Source organism: Rhineura floridana, chromosome 8 (assembly GCF_030035675.1).
Source record: "Rhineura floridana isolate rRhiFlo1 chromosome 8, rRhiFlo1.hap2, whole genome shotgun sequence".
NCBI classification, from domain to species: domain Eukaryota; kingdom Metazoa; phylum Chordata; class Lepidosauria; order Squamata; family Rhineuridae; genus Rhineura; species Rhineura floridana.
In genome coordinates, this window is record NC_084487.1 from 80,145,255 (window position 1) to 80,159,035 (window position 13,781).

Genomic DNA, 13,781 nt, shown 5'->3' on the forward strand with positions numbered 1-13,781 from the left:
GACTTACTTCTGACTAAATATCTATTGGGTTGTCCTGTTAATGAATAGTTTTAACTGGTTGGTTGCAGTTTACTTTCAGTGTTTGTGATTATTTATCTTCCAATAGTCTTTTCTAGGGTGCAAAATGTTTTATCCCATTTGCCCTTCCAACTACATTTTCATTTCAATCATTAATATTGAAAATATCTTGTGATGCATCTTCCCTGACACAAGCTCAACATTCTCTCTATTACTTCACATTGGCTGATTTCAACATTATTTTCTTTATCACCTCTAAGGGGTTGGTCCTGATGAAATCAGAGATGGGGAACTGCAGGCTCAGGAGCCATGCCTATCTTGTCCTCTGAACTCTTCCCAGGCCAAGTTTGTCCTGCAGACCATATGCCTCTACTCCATGCCCTCCTCAAGTGCTTCTGTCTGGAATGTGTCCTTGACCTGTAATAATGCCCCTTTGCTTACCTGGATGGAAGATGTGTGTGTAAGATGAAACCTTATTTTTTGCATAGCCGGAATGTATGCAAGAGTCACATCCACTGCCTCCCACATTTTTGCCTTTGGCCAAACACACCACTGGCATGCCCTCCTAGAAGGTTGCTCACAAGGGAATGCAGCTCTTGGGCTGAGAAAGGTTCCCCACCCTTCCCCTAAGTTTTCACCCCACCCTTTCTGTGCTATACTGTCTTCCATTTCTCCTTAGCAGTATACTCTAACAATGTTGCTTCTCCTTACCTTTGTGGGCTGCTTCAGGGCTCTGTTTGTCCCGTCTTTCCCCCACTACATCTGTGAAGAAATAAGATGGACACATTTCTCCAGGCTCCGCACCTGCTTTTGAGCAATGCAGAACTGCTAGGGGAGTTACACTGACTTTCTTTGAACAATTCTAATGACAGATCTCAAAATGAAATCAAGCTTCATTGAGGAGGGAAGTGGCACAACTATGTGACCGCTGCTGCCTAGCAAAACAAGCTGATTTCTCAAGGTATGTATGCCACACTTGTTTTGTCAAGTTTTTCCACATAGAGCTGGAACCTCAGCAAAAAAGGGTTGGCAGATGGCCATAGAACTTAATGGGCATTCTACATTTTGAAAGACCACGGCTGTGATCAGATAAATGTTTAATTCAGCTTTCTGGCTCTTCTTTTCTGGTTTTCTCACAGAGCTGTCAGTCAACATGACAAAAAGTTCCCACAAAGTTTTTGGTAGATTCTTAGTTTTGTGTCTCCCAGAAAAAAATTGGTTGTGACTATTCATAATGCAATAAACATGCAATTTTATTGCATGTTTTCTGGTTTAAGCTTTCCATGAGTCTGCCCACTGTTTACCATCTGATCAGTTACATTTATAGTGGGTGTGGTTCATGCTGGAAGGCTCTTTCAGCAGGACATAGCTAACCGCACAGACACAATGTGCATGTGCAGGATGGGAAGTGGGGTGGAGGAGAGGTACAGCCAAGGACAAAAGAAGCAAACAGCACTCTGATCCATTACCATCAAGCCATGCGCACTAGTGCGATTGCCTAGAAATGTGATTTTTGCAGGGCGTTCAAATAGAAAAGCCAGCTTAATAAGGCATGGTGTAAATACTTCATTGGAAACTGCTAACAAGAAAATGTGCCAACTCGTACACAACAGCTTGTGTTCCTCTGAACACACCTATGCATTTGCTGAAGACAATAGTATAGACTCCAGCACCCTTACTGGTCATTTCTCAAAAGCCCTTGAAATCCAGTCAGTTTGCATCAACATTTTGCATAGGCAAGATATGTCAGTCATTATGTAAAAAAAACAATGTTTCATTTAAAAGATATACATTCATTTAAAATATTTTAATTCACTAGCATTAAAGGTCAAAACAAATATATACAGCAATCCTATGCACACTTACCTGGGAGTAAGTCCCATTGAAGTCAATTGGTCTTCAGATGTGAGTAGACATGCAAAGGACTGCACTGTTAGCAAAGTTTTATGATGGAGAAATTATATGAAGATTTCAGGAATTCATATATTTTGTGGACTTATGCAGTAATGTGATATTTTGTTGTTGCACTTTTAACTACACATGCTACCATATATTATAATGTACAACTTTAAAATCAATGGCTTCAGTATCACAAGCGGAACTGATTTTACTCACTCTACAGATTTTTTTTCTCATTAACAATCCCATATTGACTCTCAATTTGACCCTTAACATGTGATCTGTGATCCTGCACCTATTAATTAAAAGGGGATAATGCAATTAATAGACACATCTTTGCTCTCTCTCTAACCTACAAAGTATATTCTAAAAGAGTAGCTGTGTTCATCTGTAGCGACAAAAGGCAGAGAAATGCTATGACATCTGACAGATGTGGCAGGCATTATCATGGACAATATAACCTAAATATTTATATTACCTCAAGCATGTATATCATATAAAACCAAACAGAAAACAATTATGTTTTCAGTACTTAAGTAGGATTTAATCTGAGCCATGGGGCCAGCCTCAGAAGCTTTTTAGAACTATGTTTGATCACTGAAGCATGTGCTATGGTAATAATATATAATAATTAATATAATTGCTTTATATGTATTGATGACTGTCCAGTATTTTACCTATTGTTATTAATGTGATTACATCTGTTATTATTGTATTTTATCTCTTTTAATGTACGTCGCCTAGAGTGGCTAATTGCCAGATAGGTGTCAAACAAATTAAATATTATTATTATAATAATTGAATTGCCTCTCAAGTGTGCATTTCTGCAACCATAAGAAACTCCCATATGTGATCTGAGTCCTGATGTTTCTCTTTTTCAAAATTAACTTAGGGAGAGAAAATTGGGAAGTCACTTTTCAAAGATTGCTCTAACATTCAAAGAATCATCCAAAAAGCTAGAAATGCCATTTTAATAGGAGACACTTCCCTATTTAGGGCCAGCCCTGCCATTAGGAAGCTGACTCAGGTGGCAGCTGTTGGAAGTGAGTGGGGGCGATGCCAGGTTGTTAAGAGGAGAGAGTTGTGTCTGCCATATGGCCTGCCCTGCATTCTCTGCACTTGCCTGTTGCCCCACTACCCACGTTGAAGAAAGATTCCGTTTCTAGCCTGGTCAGCTTCTGTACATGGGATGAGAAGGCAACGTGTCCTTCATCTCAAGCAGTAATATGCGTTGGGCCAGCTAACTCATGTTTCAGATCACATGTGCTTGTTTCTCAGGAGAACCTGTCTCTCTGGTTCTATACACTTGAGTCTGTGGTATAGTTCTGCTCTCCTCAGCCTCTCCTTTAAAGCTTGTTCAGTCTCCCCACTCCACCATAATCTGTAAATGGAGGAGTCATGTCCAAGAACTGAGGAAAGGCTGCTGTTCTGTACCCTGATTGCACCTGGATGGCCCATCTCCTGCCACATTGATTGTTTCAGCCCCTGGGCATTCTCCTGCCTACAATGCCAGCTTTCAGTCAAGACCCACCTGGGTCAAAACTCTTTAAAGTGGACTGTTGCCATACAGTCCTTTGTCCCTCAAAGCCCCTGAACATCCTTCAGTGGACCATCTACACTACTGAAAGTGAGGACACCAGAAGACTGTAAGTAGCTATAATAAGACTTGAATGAAATGGTGCTTTTTGTTATTTTCTTGAAGCAGCATTCTGTGTCTTCCATTTATTATCTTCCTTTCTTTGTTATTCTTAATACAATTTAGCTGTTGGGGTCTCAGATGCATTTATGCCAAAACTCTCAGGTTTATTCGAACCGCTCATGTGCCTAGTCACTTTGTTCATGATCTGTGTGTGTGTGAGTGGGGTTTGACAGAAAAAAGCAAACTGCTTTGGTTTCCGGGGAGGAAGAAGTAATCTGGATGCTATCTCTGCTTTCCCTTGTAAGTATGGAAAACACTCCCAGCATACGGGGTGTGGTGATTGCCCACTTATCCTTTGGCACAACTGGCCTACCTAGACTGGCAGGCATGAAAGGGGTCTTTACCCCCTTCTGTTGCAGGGTCTCCTCACAAACAGCAATTTGGTCTTAAAGCTAGGGTTCAGATTGTGGGGAGGCTTACATGATTTCATGCTAAATAAAGTAATAAATCCCTGAACATTGAAATGGGAGAAGGCTACTCTAGAATGTTTGTCCCAGACATCTACTTTGCGAAGTGCAATATTTTTATTTTATTTTGCTATGAAAGCACAATCAGTATTTGAGCCCCTGCTAGGTGTGCTAAAAGTCGTGAGTGACCTGTGTTGGTAGTGCTGATATAATTATGAGGCTGCAAAGAGTAGCCATAGCAAATGTTAATAAAATATACTAGATTTTAAAATACAACAATAATAATAAAACCTCAAATCAGGCCATTTATACTTTGATGGGAGTCTTGTTCCCCCCAATTGCAATCCCCCTCCTTCTCGACCCCATGAAATCTGGCACCCGTGCAAAAAGTCCTGAACCATGCAATCCTATACATGTCTACTCAGAAGTATATTGCACTGATGTCGTTGGGGCTTACTCCCAGGTATTATTTATTTATTGAATTTATATCCAGCCTTCTTCCTGAATGAGCCCAGGGTAGCAGGTATAGGATTGTAGCCTAAGAGAGTCACAGAAGCCAAACCTTCCTAGCTCATCTCGCAGTGAGATTTACAGAAGAGTTATGAATTGTAGCAAAATGTTTTTGGTAGCTTTATTCATTCTGGTTGGTTTTCTATTTTACTTTTGTACTAGGTATAAAGGTAAAACAGGAGAGCTTAGTTTATGCAACCTCCTCTGTGCCACTTACAGCTCTGTTATATTGTTCCTCCTCAGTCACTTTCCCTCTAGTCTTGAACAATCCCAGTCCTTCCACATTCCACTCTAAAGTGACTTCCTATGCTTCAAATCTCTATGTTATGGAGAGGGGGTTGGGATGCTTAATCCGAATTGAAATAGTGGATTATTTCTTGGCTGCCTTCTGTGTCATTAATCTTTGCAATGTTTTTCTACATGATGGCTTGTAGATCTCGATACTACAACCTATTTTTAAACTTGCAAATAAGTAATAAAGGCATAAAGTGTTTCTCCGGGGCGGAAAGAACTTATTATTGTTAAAATTGTTATTGTTATAAACATCTTTTTAAAAAGCTTTAAATATGTCTATAAAAAGTAATTCCAATACAGATACAGACTGGGAAAAGTTCTCTACTTAAAAGGCTTGTTGCTGGAGCCATTGCAGGACCAGTGCATGCCATGCAGTTTATCTAGTTGGCTTGGTAGTGTCAGCATCAGCAATGCAACCTGGAAAAAAAAGTCTGTCTTTCCCCAAATGCTTAAATACCAAATGAAGGCATAGTTCTCAATAAGGTGATAAACCTGTGTCTGTACTCTTCCATACTTCCAGCGGAGGCTTACATGATGAAAAAATTATCTACCATACAAAAAATTATTTACCTAGAAAGCTATGTATTTATTACTATGATTTTTATATCCTGTCTTTCAGGACAGGGAATGGCTAAGCTAGAATCCTCCTTCCTATGAACCCTCTTTGTCTTTGCCTGTAAAACCAACATGAAAGTGGCGACAAGCACACTACGCTCTGCCAAAATACACGCACACAGAAGCCACATTCACACCATACACATACAATATTCCACTATTATTCCACTTTTAGCAGTCCTGGCTTCCCCCAAAGAAACCTGGAACTGCAGTTTGTTAAGGGTGCTAAGAGGTGTTAGAAAACCCCTATTCCCCTCACAGAGCTACAATTCTCAGAGTTCCCGGGGAAGAGGGATTTACTGCTAAACCACTCTGATCCCGATTGCCCACCTGATTGCCCACCCCAATCAGGGTAACCAGCATGAATTAGGGCACTGATCTTCCAGGGTTCGAAATTGTATGGGAAGCCTCCACAAATGTAGGAGGCTCCCATTTCAAATGCCTGCCCTCCAACTTGCAGAGGGTGATGGGGAGAGCAGGTGGGTGGAGCTTAGTGTGCTCATCCAGGTAGGGCTGAGGAAAACTTCTGTCTGAAATCCTGGAGAGCCACCGTCAGTCAACATAGACAATACTGAGGTAGATGGACCAATGATCCGACTCAGCAGAAATGTTCACACATTACATTCACTGAGTATACCATCTGTGTATCTGTGTACACAAATAGTTGAGCTATATATTCTGTTGTTCGCATGTAATGTTCAACGAGTGTATTGTATGTGTACCTGTGTACATTATAGTTGAGCTGCAGAAATTAGCAAGTGAACACTTTTTCATATAAGCTTGTGTATATGTGCAGAGAGACAGCCTGTATCTGTGTTCAGTGAAACATGTGAACTCTTCTATAAGGTAGCTTCCTATGTTCTCTGCTTATGTGGTGCTTTATGCATGAGCAGAACACCTGAAGAGGGTGATAGGTTTCCATGGGTAGGTATTTATTTACTTATTGTATGGACAGGCATTCAATCACCAGCAGTGCAAAGTGATCCACCTCAGTGATAATTAGGCCTGAGAGACAGGTCAACTGCTGTGCAAATTTTGCAAGGATTTAACAGTGGAAGGCTCCCAAGAAATTAAAAGAGGAAGTTAAAGTGCATTCAACAATTACATTTCCACAAGGTCACTGGAAATCTGAGGAATCATTTATTACACCAAAACAGCCTTTCAAAACCTCCTCCCACTTTTAAAGTTATTATTATTTTTGCCATATTGTTGACACTGCTGTACCACATTTTAGTTTGGCAGAGGCGTAATTGTTTGAACACAGGTGTACCATGATGTTGCAAACTTTTCTGTTGAAATCTTTCTGCTTCCCAAGTTGTTTTCCATGCCTTAAGAATGTTTCAAGGTTAGGAGAGTTTTAAGCAATTCAAAACACAACAGTCAGCTGAAAGGGATAGGTTTATTCTTTTTAAAAAAAAAGTCAAAGCTTTGGTTTTCAACTCCATGTTAAAAAGCAGTAATGAAATCATTCTTTGAAAGATTTCTTGTGCAGTGCTGAACAGGATGTGGAGTGCAGCTCTTGAATAGACTTCTACTTCTGAGGGTTTGTGCTTCCTAAAATAGGTACTAAACTTTCAGATGGGAAAGAAAGAAAAAGACACCAATAGCAGGGATTTAACAGGACACAACTTCATTGAAGAAACATGGCATACAAGTATCAGCCAATACCAGCAAAGGTGAGAAAGTCTTCTGAGATAGGTAGAAGGCGATTTGCGAGGATCCTTGCAAGGATTTTACCTGCGGTAGCAAGAAGAGAGATGCCTCGGTAATTTGTGACCATCTTCCATCTGGAAACCTATGTCCTCACTGTGGGAGGCTGTGTGGATCCAGAATTGGCCTCCACAGTCACTTACGGACCCACCGTTAAAGACCTTATCTTGGAAGACAATCTTGCTCGGCCACGAGTGATTGCCAATGACCAATGAATGACCAGGTGAGAAAGTTCTAAGCCCTTCCCAAGAGATCCTCAGGGAGATAGTCAGCTGTACTCCCCCCTCCCAGCCTGACTAAGCTCAAGTCTGAGGTGCATCTGATGGGGTGTAACCTGTTTCCCTTGTGGAGAGAAGTACATGTGAGATAGAGTCCCCTTTTGAGTCATTTAAAAACTCTGCAGGCCATGTCATATCTTCAGAATCCCAGAGAACAGACCCACTCCATGTGACACAATGTAGTGAGAAGCTATCCTCCATGTTAACAGGGATGGACCTCCAAGGCATCTTTCTGCATTAAACATATAGGTGACTTATTCCAAATCCATGTTGGTCATTGTGACAAAGTTGTTGTTGTTAAATGGATTTCTTGCCTGACCTTCAGCATGAGGTCCCAGGGTGGGTTACAGACTTATAACAATATAAAAACAGAAGATTAAAATAAATCACAATCACAAGAATAGAGTGGGTCCTCAAATTTATATCTATCTCAAGTGTCAAAGGCCAGGATAAAAAGGCAATTCCCCAGTATACAATAAAAGCTATACAATAAAGATGTCAGATGCACCTGTGTGGGAGTGGGGAAAACATTTTTTAAAAGGAAAAGGAAATAGAAAAAGTCAAATTGAACCAAACAAGGCCAACTGCCCAAGCTTCACCAGGGAACAGGAGCACCTATAGATGATGGGTGACTGTCAATTTTGGGTCCTTTCAGTTTCGCATTTTTCCAGCTTTGAGTTTAGTTCTCTACATTTCTGCATCAGTTTGCAATTAAAAAAAAGTATTTGTGAAAATTTGTCAGCATTTTAGTGCAAATTTCTCCTAATGTATACATTTTGTATGTAATTTTACTTATTATACATATTTTTCCAACCAATGTCCCCTAATATAATGCAACTGAATGTTTTGTTTTCACAAATATGTGCATTTTTGCACACATTTGGTTGGAGAATTGCATCACCAAAGTTAGAGAAGTGCAAATTTCCAAGGATGGCTGTGTTTCACTTCATATTATTTGGGGAAGTGCAATTTAGGTAGATTTGCCTTTAAATGTGAACTGAACCAAATTTCTCCGCCGTGCTGATACTTTAGGGAATACAAAACAGCAGCAGCAGCAGCTGCACACCAGCCCTCCCTAAGGAGTAGCCTTTGTCCTGCGTAATGTGCATCACTGCCCAACTGAGTTACATTATTTACCTTGTCCCAGCTTACAGTTCATGTGGGAGCAAGACATTATGAAAGCCCAGTTACTGCCGTTTGCTAGCAATCCCAGGACTCCTCAGTTTTGCGAGACCTCAAACTACCCAGGCCCAGAGCCTTATCAAGCAAAGCCAAAGCAGGCCACTTCTTCCTCCAGCTCCCAGCAACATTCCCTGCTTAGACAAATATGTTAGAATAGCATTCATCCCAGCAATAACCTTGCCTTTCATTTTCTTCCTTTAGCAGGGATTTATTTATTATTTTGTAATTCCTTGCACAGATTGCCAATGGTTCACGTCAACATCTTGGTGAACACTGGAGGAAAGGCTGTAGCTCAGTGGCAGAGCATCTGCTTTGCATGTAGAAGGTTCCTGGTTCAATCTCTGGCATCTCCAGGTAGGATTAGGAGATTCCAGTCTGAAACCCTGGAGAGCCATCACCGGTTAGTGTAGATACTACTAAGCACGGAAGACCAATAGTCTGACTCAGTCTAAGTGGCTTCTTATGTTCCTAACTATTAATCAAGGCATATCTAAGCTATTCAGAGTGGGTAGAAGAGGAGTCTTATTGCCAGGTCTCCAGTTTTCACCGAGAGACTCCGGTTTTTGGGGATCCTCTCTGGGTCTCTGGATGTGTCACCCCAATCTCCAGACTCTTAGCTTTCATTTAAAAAAAATTAGATGCGGTTTTTAACTAATACATGCCTTTTATTTATTTATTTATTACATTTATACCCTGCCTTTCTTTTCATGGCAGAACCCCAAGGTGGCTTACATACGGTTCCTAGGCGGTCTCCCATCCAGGCACTGACCAGACTGACCCTGCTTAGTTTTAGCAAGCAGCTGGCCTTATGTGCCTTCAGACCATAGCCTGGGGCATTTTATGCACATTTCCTGCCAATATATGCATTTTTGTACACATTGTTTGGCTGGAGAACTGCATTGCAAAATTCAGAGAAACTGCAAATCTCAAGGGAGGGCTGTGTTTCGGCTTGTGGATTGTTTTGGAAACTGTGAATTAGGTTGGTTTGCATTTAAATGCAAAATAGAGCAAATCCTACCCCCCATCCCTAGCCACAACATGAGTGCCATGAGTCAACATTCTTTTTCTTCCTTTTTGCACTATGCAGCAGCAATCTGCACATACTTTTGGTATTGTTTTTTAAAAAATTAAAAAATGAAGCCGATCCCAATTTGCTTTATCCATGCTAAAGGTAAACACTATTATTTTGCTTGAAAGCTAGGCTTTCTAATAAAAATCCCTATGCCCTAATCCCACATGGAACCGTTGTGACAAGTACAATAACACCAGGAAAACAAAACAAAACAAAACTCTAGAGACAACAGTAACTTCTCTTCACTCTGAAACGGGATAATTAATCAAAATGTTTTTCAAAACCAGATAAAATTTTACTTTAAAATTACATTTTTGGTTTTAAAAATACTTGTAAGCATTTTATACTGATTTGCCTGTGAATGGTTGAAGGCAAAAGTAACAGGAAATCCTGTCAGTAAGATTTATCGCTTGCTTTAAATTAGTATTCATGCCGTCTTTACAAAGCACACATTCATATCTCAGTTTTTCAGCTTTACTGCATAACAATAACAAACATACACAGAGAGAAATGTTAAACAAAGCACTCCTACAACAGCAGACACCCTAACCAAACATTGCAGCTATTAGCAACTATGAAGGATTTTCTCTCTCTCTCACTCTGGCTGCTTTCACACTGCACTTTATTTCATAATTTCAATGATTTCTTACCTGATAATTTGTGCATTTTATTTGATCTTTCATATGACATAAAAGCTAGTTCTGGAAATCTAATGGAATAAAGTGGAAGTTTAGCACTCATTTCCATGATAAATGATTCCAGAAACAATCTGTTTGCAAGCTTGGAAACCTGGAAAAGCATGGGACTTTTGCACTAGCTGCAGCCACACATGTGATAGCCATCCCAGCATGCAATGTGTTCCTACCCTTTAGGCTCATGTCATTTGTTATTTTTCTTTGCTTGACAAAAATTGGACCAGTATTCCAGCATAGGAACAGGTAGCAGCTTCCTCTTCCTCCTTTTCTCCCCTTCCCCCCCCGTGTCTGGACACTAACTCATGCAGTGAATTATGGGAGAATTACAGTGCACATGTGTATAATGGGTGAGGGATGAAAATTACACATTCATTGCAGCAATGTGAAAGACTTGCGCGAAATGCTGGTATATCAGCCAAAAAAGCCACAGTTCCTTAACTCCACGGGTACAGCAGTGTGAAAGAAATTTTACAAATCGGATCAGAAGTGCTACCCTTTTAATCCACAAAACTGATGCAGTAAGCCTCATATGTGAAAGCAATCTCTCTCTCTCTCTCTCTCTCTCTCTCTCTCACACACACACACACACACACACACACACACAAGTATAATCACTACAAATTCTAGGAACATACAGTCAGTGACCTGTTGACTGCATTGCTTAAACCAAAGATGGGGAACCTGTAGTCCTCCAGATGTTGTGCAACTACAACTCCTATGATCCCTGACCATTGAGCATGGTGGAGGGATATAAGTTTCCCATCCCTGGTTTAAAACAGTATCCCCATACTGTAGCTGAATTGTGCTGAAATGGTTGCATTCTATCTATCGCACTCATATTGGTTGTGTTAAATTATCAGTCTTCCTAAATAGGAGAGAATTCCTGTCAAGAGTGGTCTAGCCCTCCTGCTAACCAGCTGATCCATTGACAGACAAGAAGGTTGAAGGTCAGTGCACAAGATTTCATCTGAGTGGTGGTTGCATACTGAACTTTATTTAAAAAAGGCCCCACAGCAGCAGGGCTGAATTCTGGCAAGCAGCTCTGATTCACAGATCATGTTATTGCGGTGGGATAAGAACATAAAATGAATAGCCAGACTCTGAGAATCACAATTTTATTCTGACTGTAGGAGTGTTGCCCATATAATAAACCAGCTGGTAGTTAAACTGTTATTTACCAATGTGTGCACTCTTGTATGGTAAGGCCATTTCAGTTTTCCTAGCAGGAATTTTACTAATATCTCAGCCCACCATCAGGGCTTTCACTGTCATCCAGCTCGCTCCATTACTTGCAACAAGCAAACATGGCATACTAAGGAACCATGATCGCTTTTCATGACCCCAGGGCAGAGCAGTCAGTGAAACATTCAGCAGCCCAGCATGCAGGTCATGGAACAGGAGTTACTATTTCGGTATCTGTTTGAGAAAGGTATGTTGTGGAGATGCATCTGTTTGTGATTTTCACTACAAAAATCAGCAGACGGTTATTCACTCTGCATCAGGGGTGGGGAATATTTTTCAGCCCATGAACCTCATTCACTTCTGGGCAAACTTGGGGGGGGCACATGACAATTGTGGGCAGGGGCAAAGGCAAAAGTGGATGAAGCATCAAATGTAAATTTTCCTTTTGTGCGGTAGGCCAGTTTCTTCACACACCCACACGTCCCTATATCCTACATTAGACATTAGTGTTTAAGGACACATTCTAGCCAGGCAAAAACGATCAGGGTGTGAAGCAAGGCCAGCAAGGAGCATGGCCTGGAGAGAGGGGTTATGGCCCTTGGGCCATATAGAAATGCCTGAGGTCCCCACTCCTGTTCTGCATGGACTAATCCAGATGAAAAGGAGATGTAAGGCCAAAGTACAAGATCGTGAGTTCGTCACCAATATTTACGAAATGTAATTTTTCAGCACTGCCTTAGGAGCAGTAGTTGCAAAGCACAGCATTTAAGGCAATATTAGATCATTTACACATTAATTATAATATAATAATTACATTCACACAATGGAAGAACAGAAGTGGACTCCTCGTTGAAGAGCAAGCATGTCTTGCCAAAACATCAGAATGTTTTAAGGGTGGAATTTTCCATGGCTAATCCCTGTCGTTATCCTTACCTTTAAGGAAACTGCTAGCAGAACTTGCATTACTGTGTAAATAGACCAAAATCCAGGAAGTTTTAAATAATGTCAATAGTTACCTTACTGACTGCATTCAGTTTCATGGGCAGCAAATTTATAGGAAGGCAAAAATACCCAGGCTGGAAATGCTTTAAAAATCCACTGTATGAAAATGCAGGTTTGATAATCAGCAGATTGAACAGGCTATTTCTCCACTGTAGGTAGAGAGATTTTCTCAGCCTTACAATTCAACATCCAGTCCCTTTTGAATGTTTATTTTCAAATATTGATTTTCCCCCTGTTAGTATCTACTTTCTACTTGTCACTCATAATAATATTATTGAACAATTGTGCCAGTACTTTCTATTGTGTTTTGGTAAAATTTCAAGTGCATTTGAGGACACAACGTCCCTTTTATTTTCATCTGAAATACAGCATGATACAAAACATTGCTCTCTGAATTAGCCTTTTGTTTTACAAGTATTATTATTAGGAGGTGCTGAAAGTTAACAACAAAGTATGAACAGGAAACCTTATGATTTCTTCTCTAGAGGGGCTGGCAGATATTTGATCCATTTTAGTCAGAGGAAAACCATGGATGGCTGCAAAAGATGGGGAAATAATACAGTGTACTAGGTTCACACTCAGTATATATTAACTAAAACAATGCTTAATCACCTGTCACTGCTTAGAAGTTCTGATGATTAAGTAGTATATAAATTCTGTTAAATAAATAGAAATTTACTGAGAATTATTTAACAGTTTGGTGGGATAAAATTAAACCCAACCACAGGGGTGTAGTCATCCAGGGTCTTGGGGGGTCTTAAAACCCTTAATTTTGGGGGAGTAGGATCCCAGCAGGGTCCCTATGTCTCCAACATCCTATGAGCCAATCAGTATGAGTGTGCTAGCCACTAACAAGCTTCCTTCTCCTTTCCTGCTGATTGGAGCCAATCAGAAGAAAAGCAGGTGAGACAGCCACTGAGAAGACTCTTTTCAGTAGCTAACTCTCTCCTCTTTCACACTTATTGGCTGCTTGGGAAGTCTGTTGTTGTGAGAGAAGGCATTAACAAGGATCTCATTCTCAACCCAGCAGCAAAAAAGGGTGTTAGTGGCTATGATAATAATGAAGGGACCCTGCACTTCTGAATTTGCCACTGTACTACTGCCCAACCATCTGGATGGGTACTAGAAGCCTAAATGGCATTGCTAATTGTATATACAGCTTTAGTTCTATTTGAGGCTGCATACACCCCATATATTTAAAGCATATTTAAAGCACAT

At 40.5% G+C, this 13,781-nt stretch overlaps 1 long non-coding RNA gene across 1 annotated transcript in view; it reads left to right on the forward strand.

The window, feature by feature from the left end:
* Nucleotides 1–3,309: 3,309 nt before the first annotated feature.
* Nucleotides 3,310–13,781, forward strand: part of LOC133390728 (uncharacterized) — a 64,679-nt gene continuing 54,207 nt past the window's right edge. Inside the window, exon 1 of the long non-coding RNA XR_009764461.1 lies at nucleotides 3,310–3,563. This is a non-coding gene — a long non-coding RNA (uncharacterized LOC133390728). The remainder of the gene's footprint in view (nucleotides 3,564–13,781) is intronic.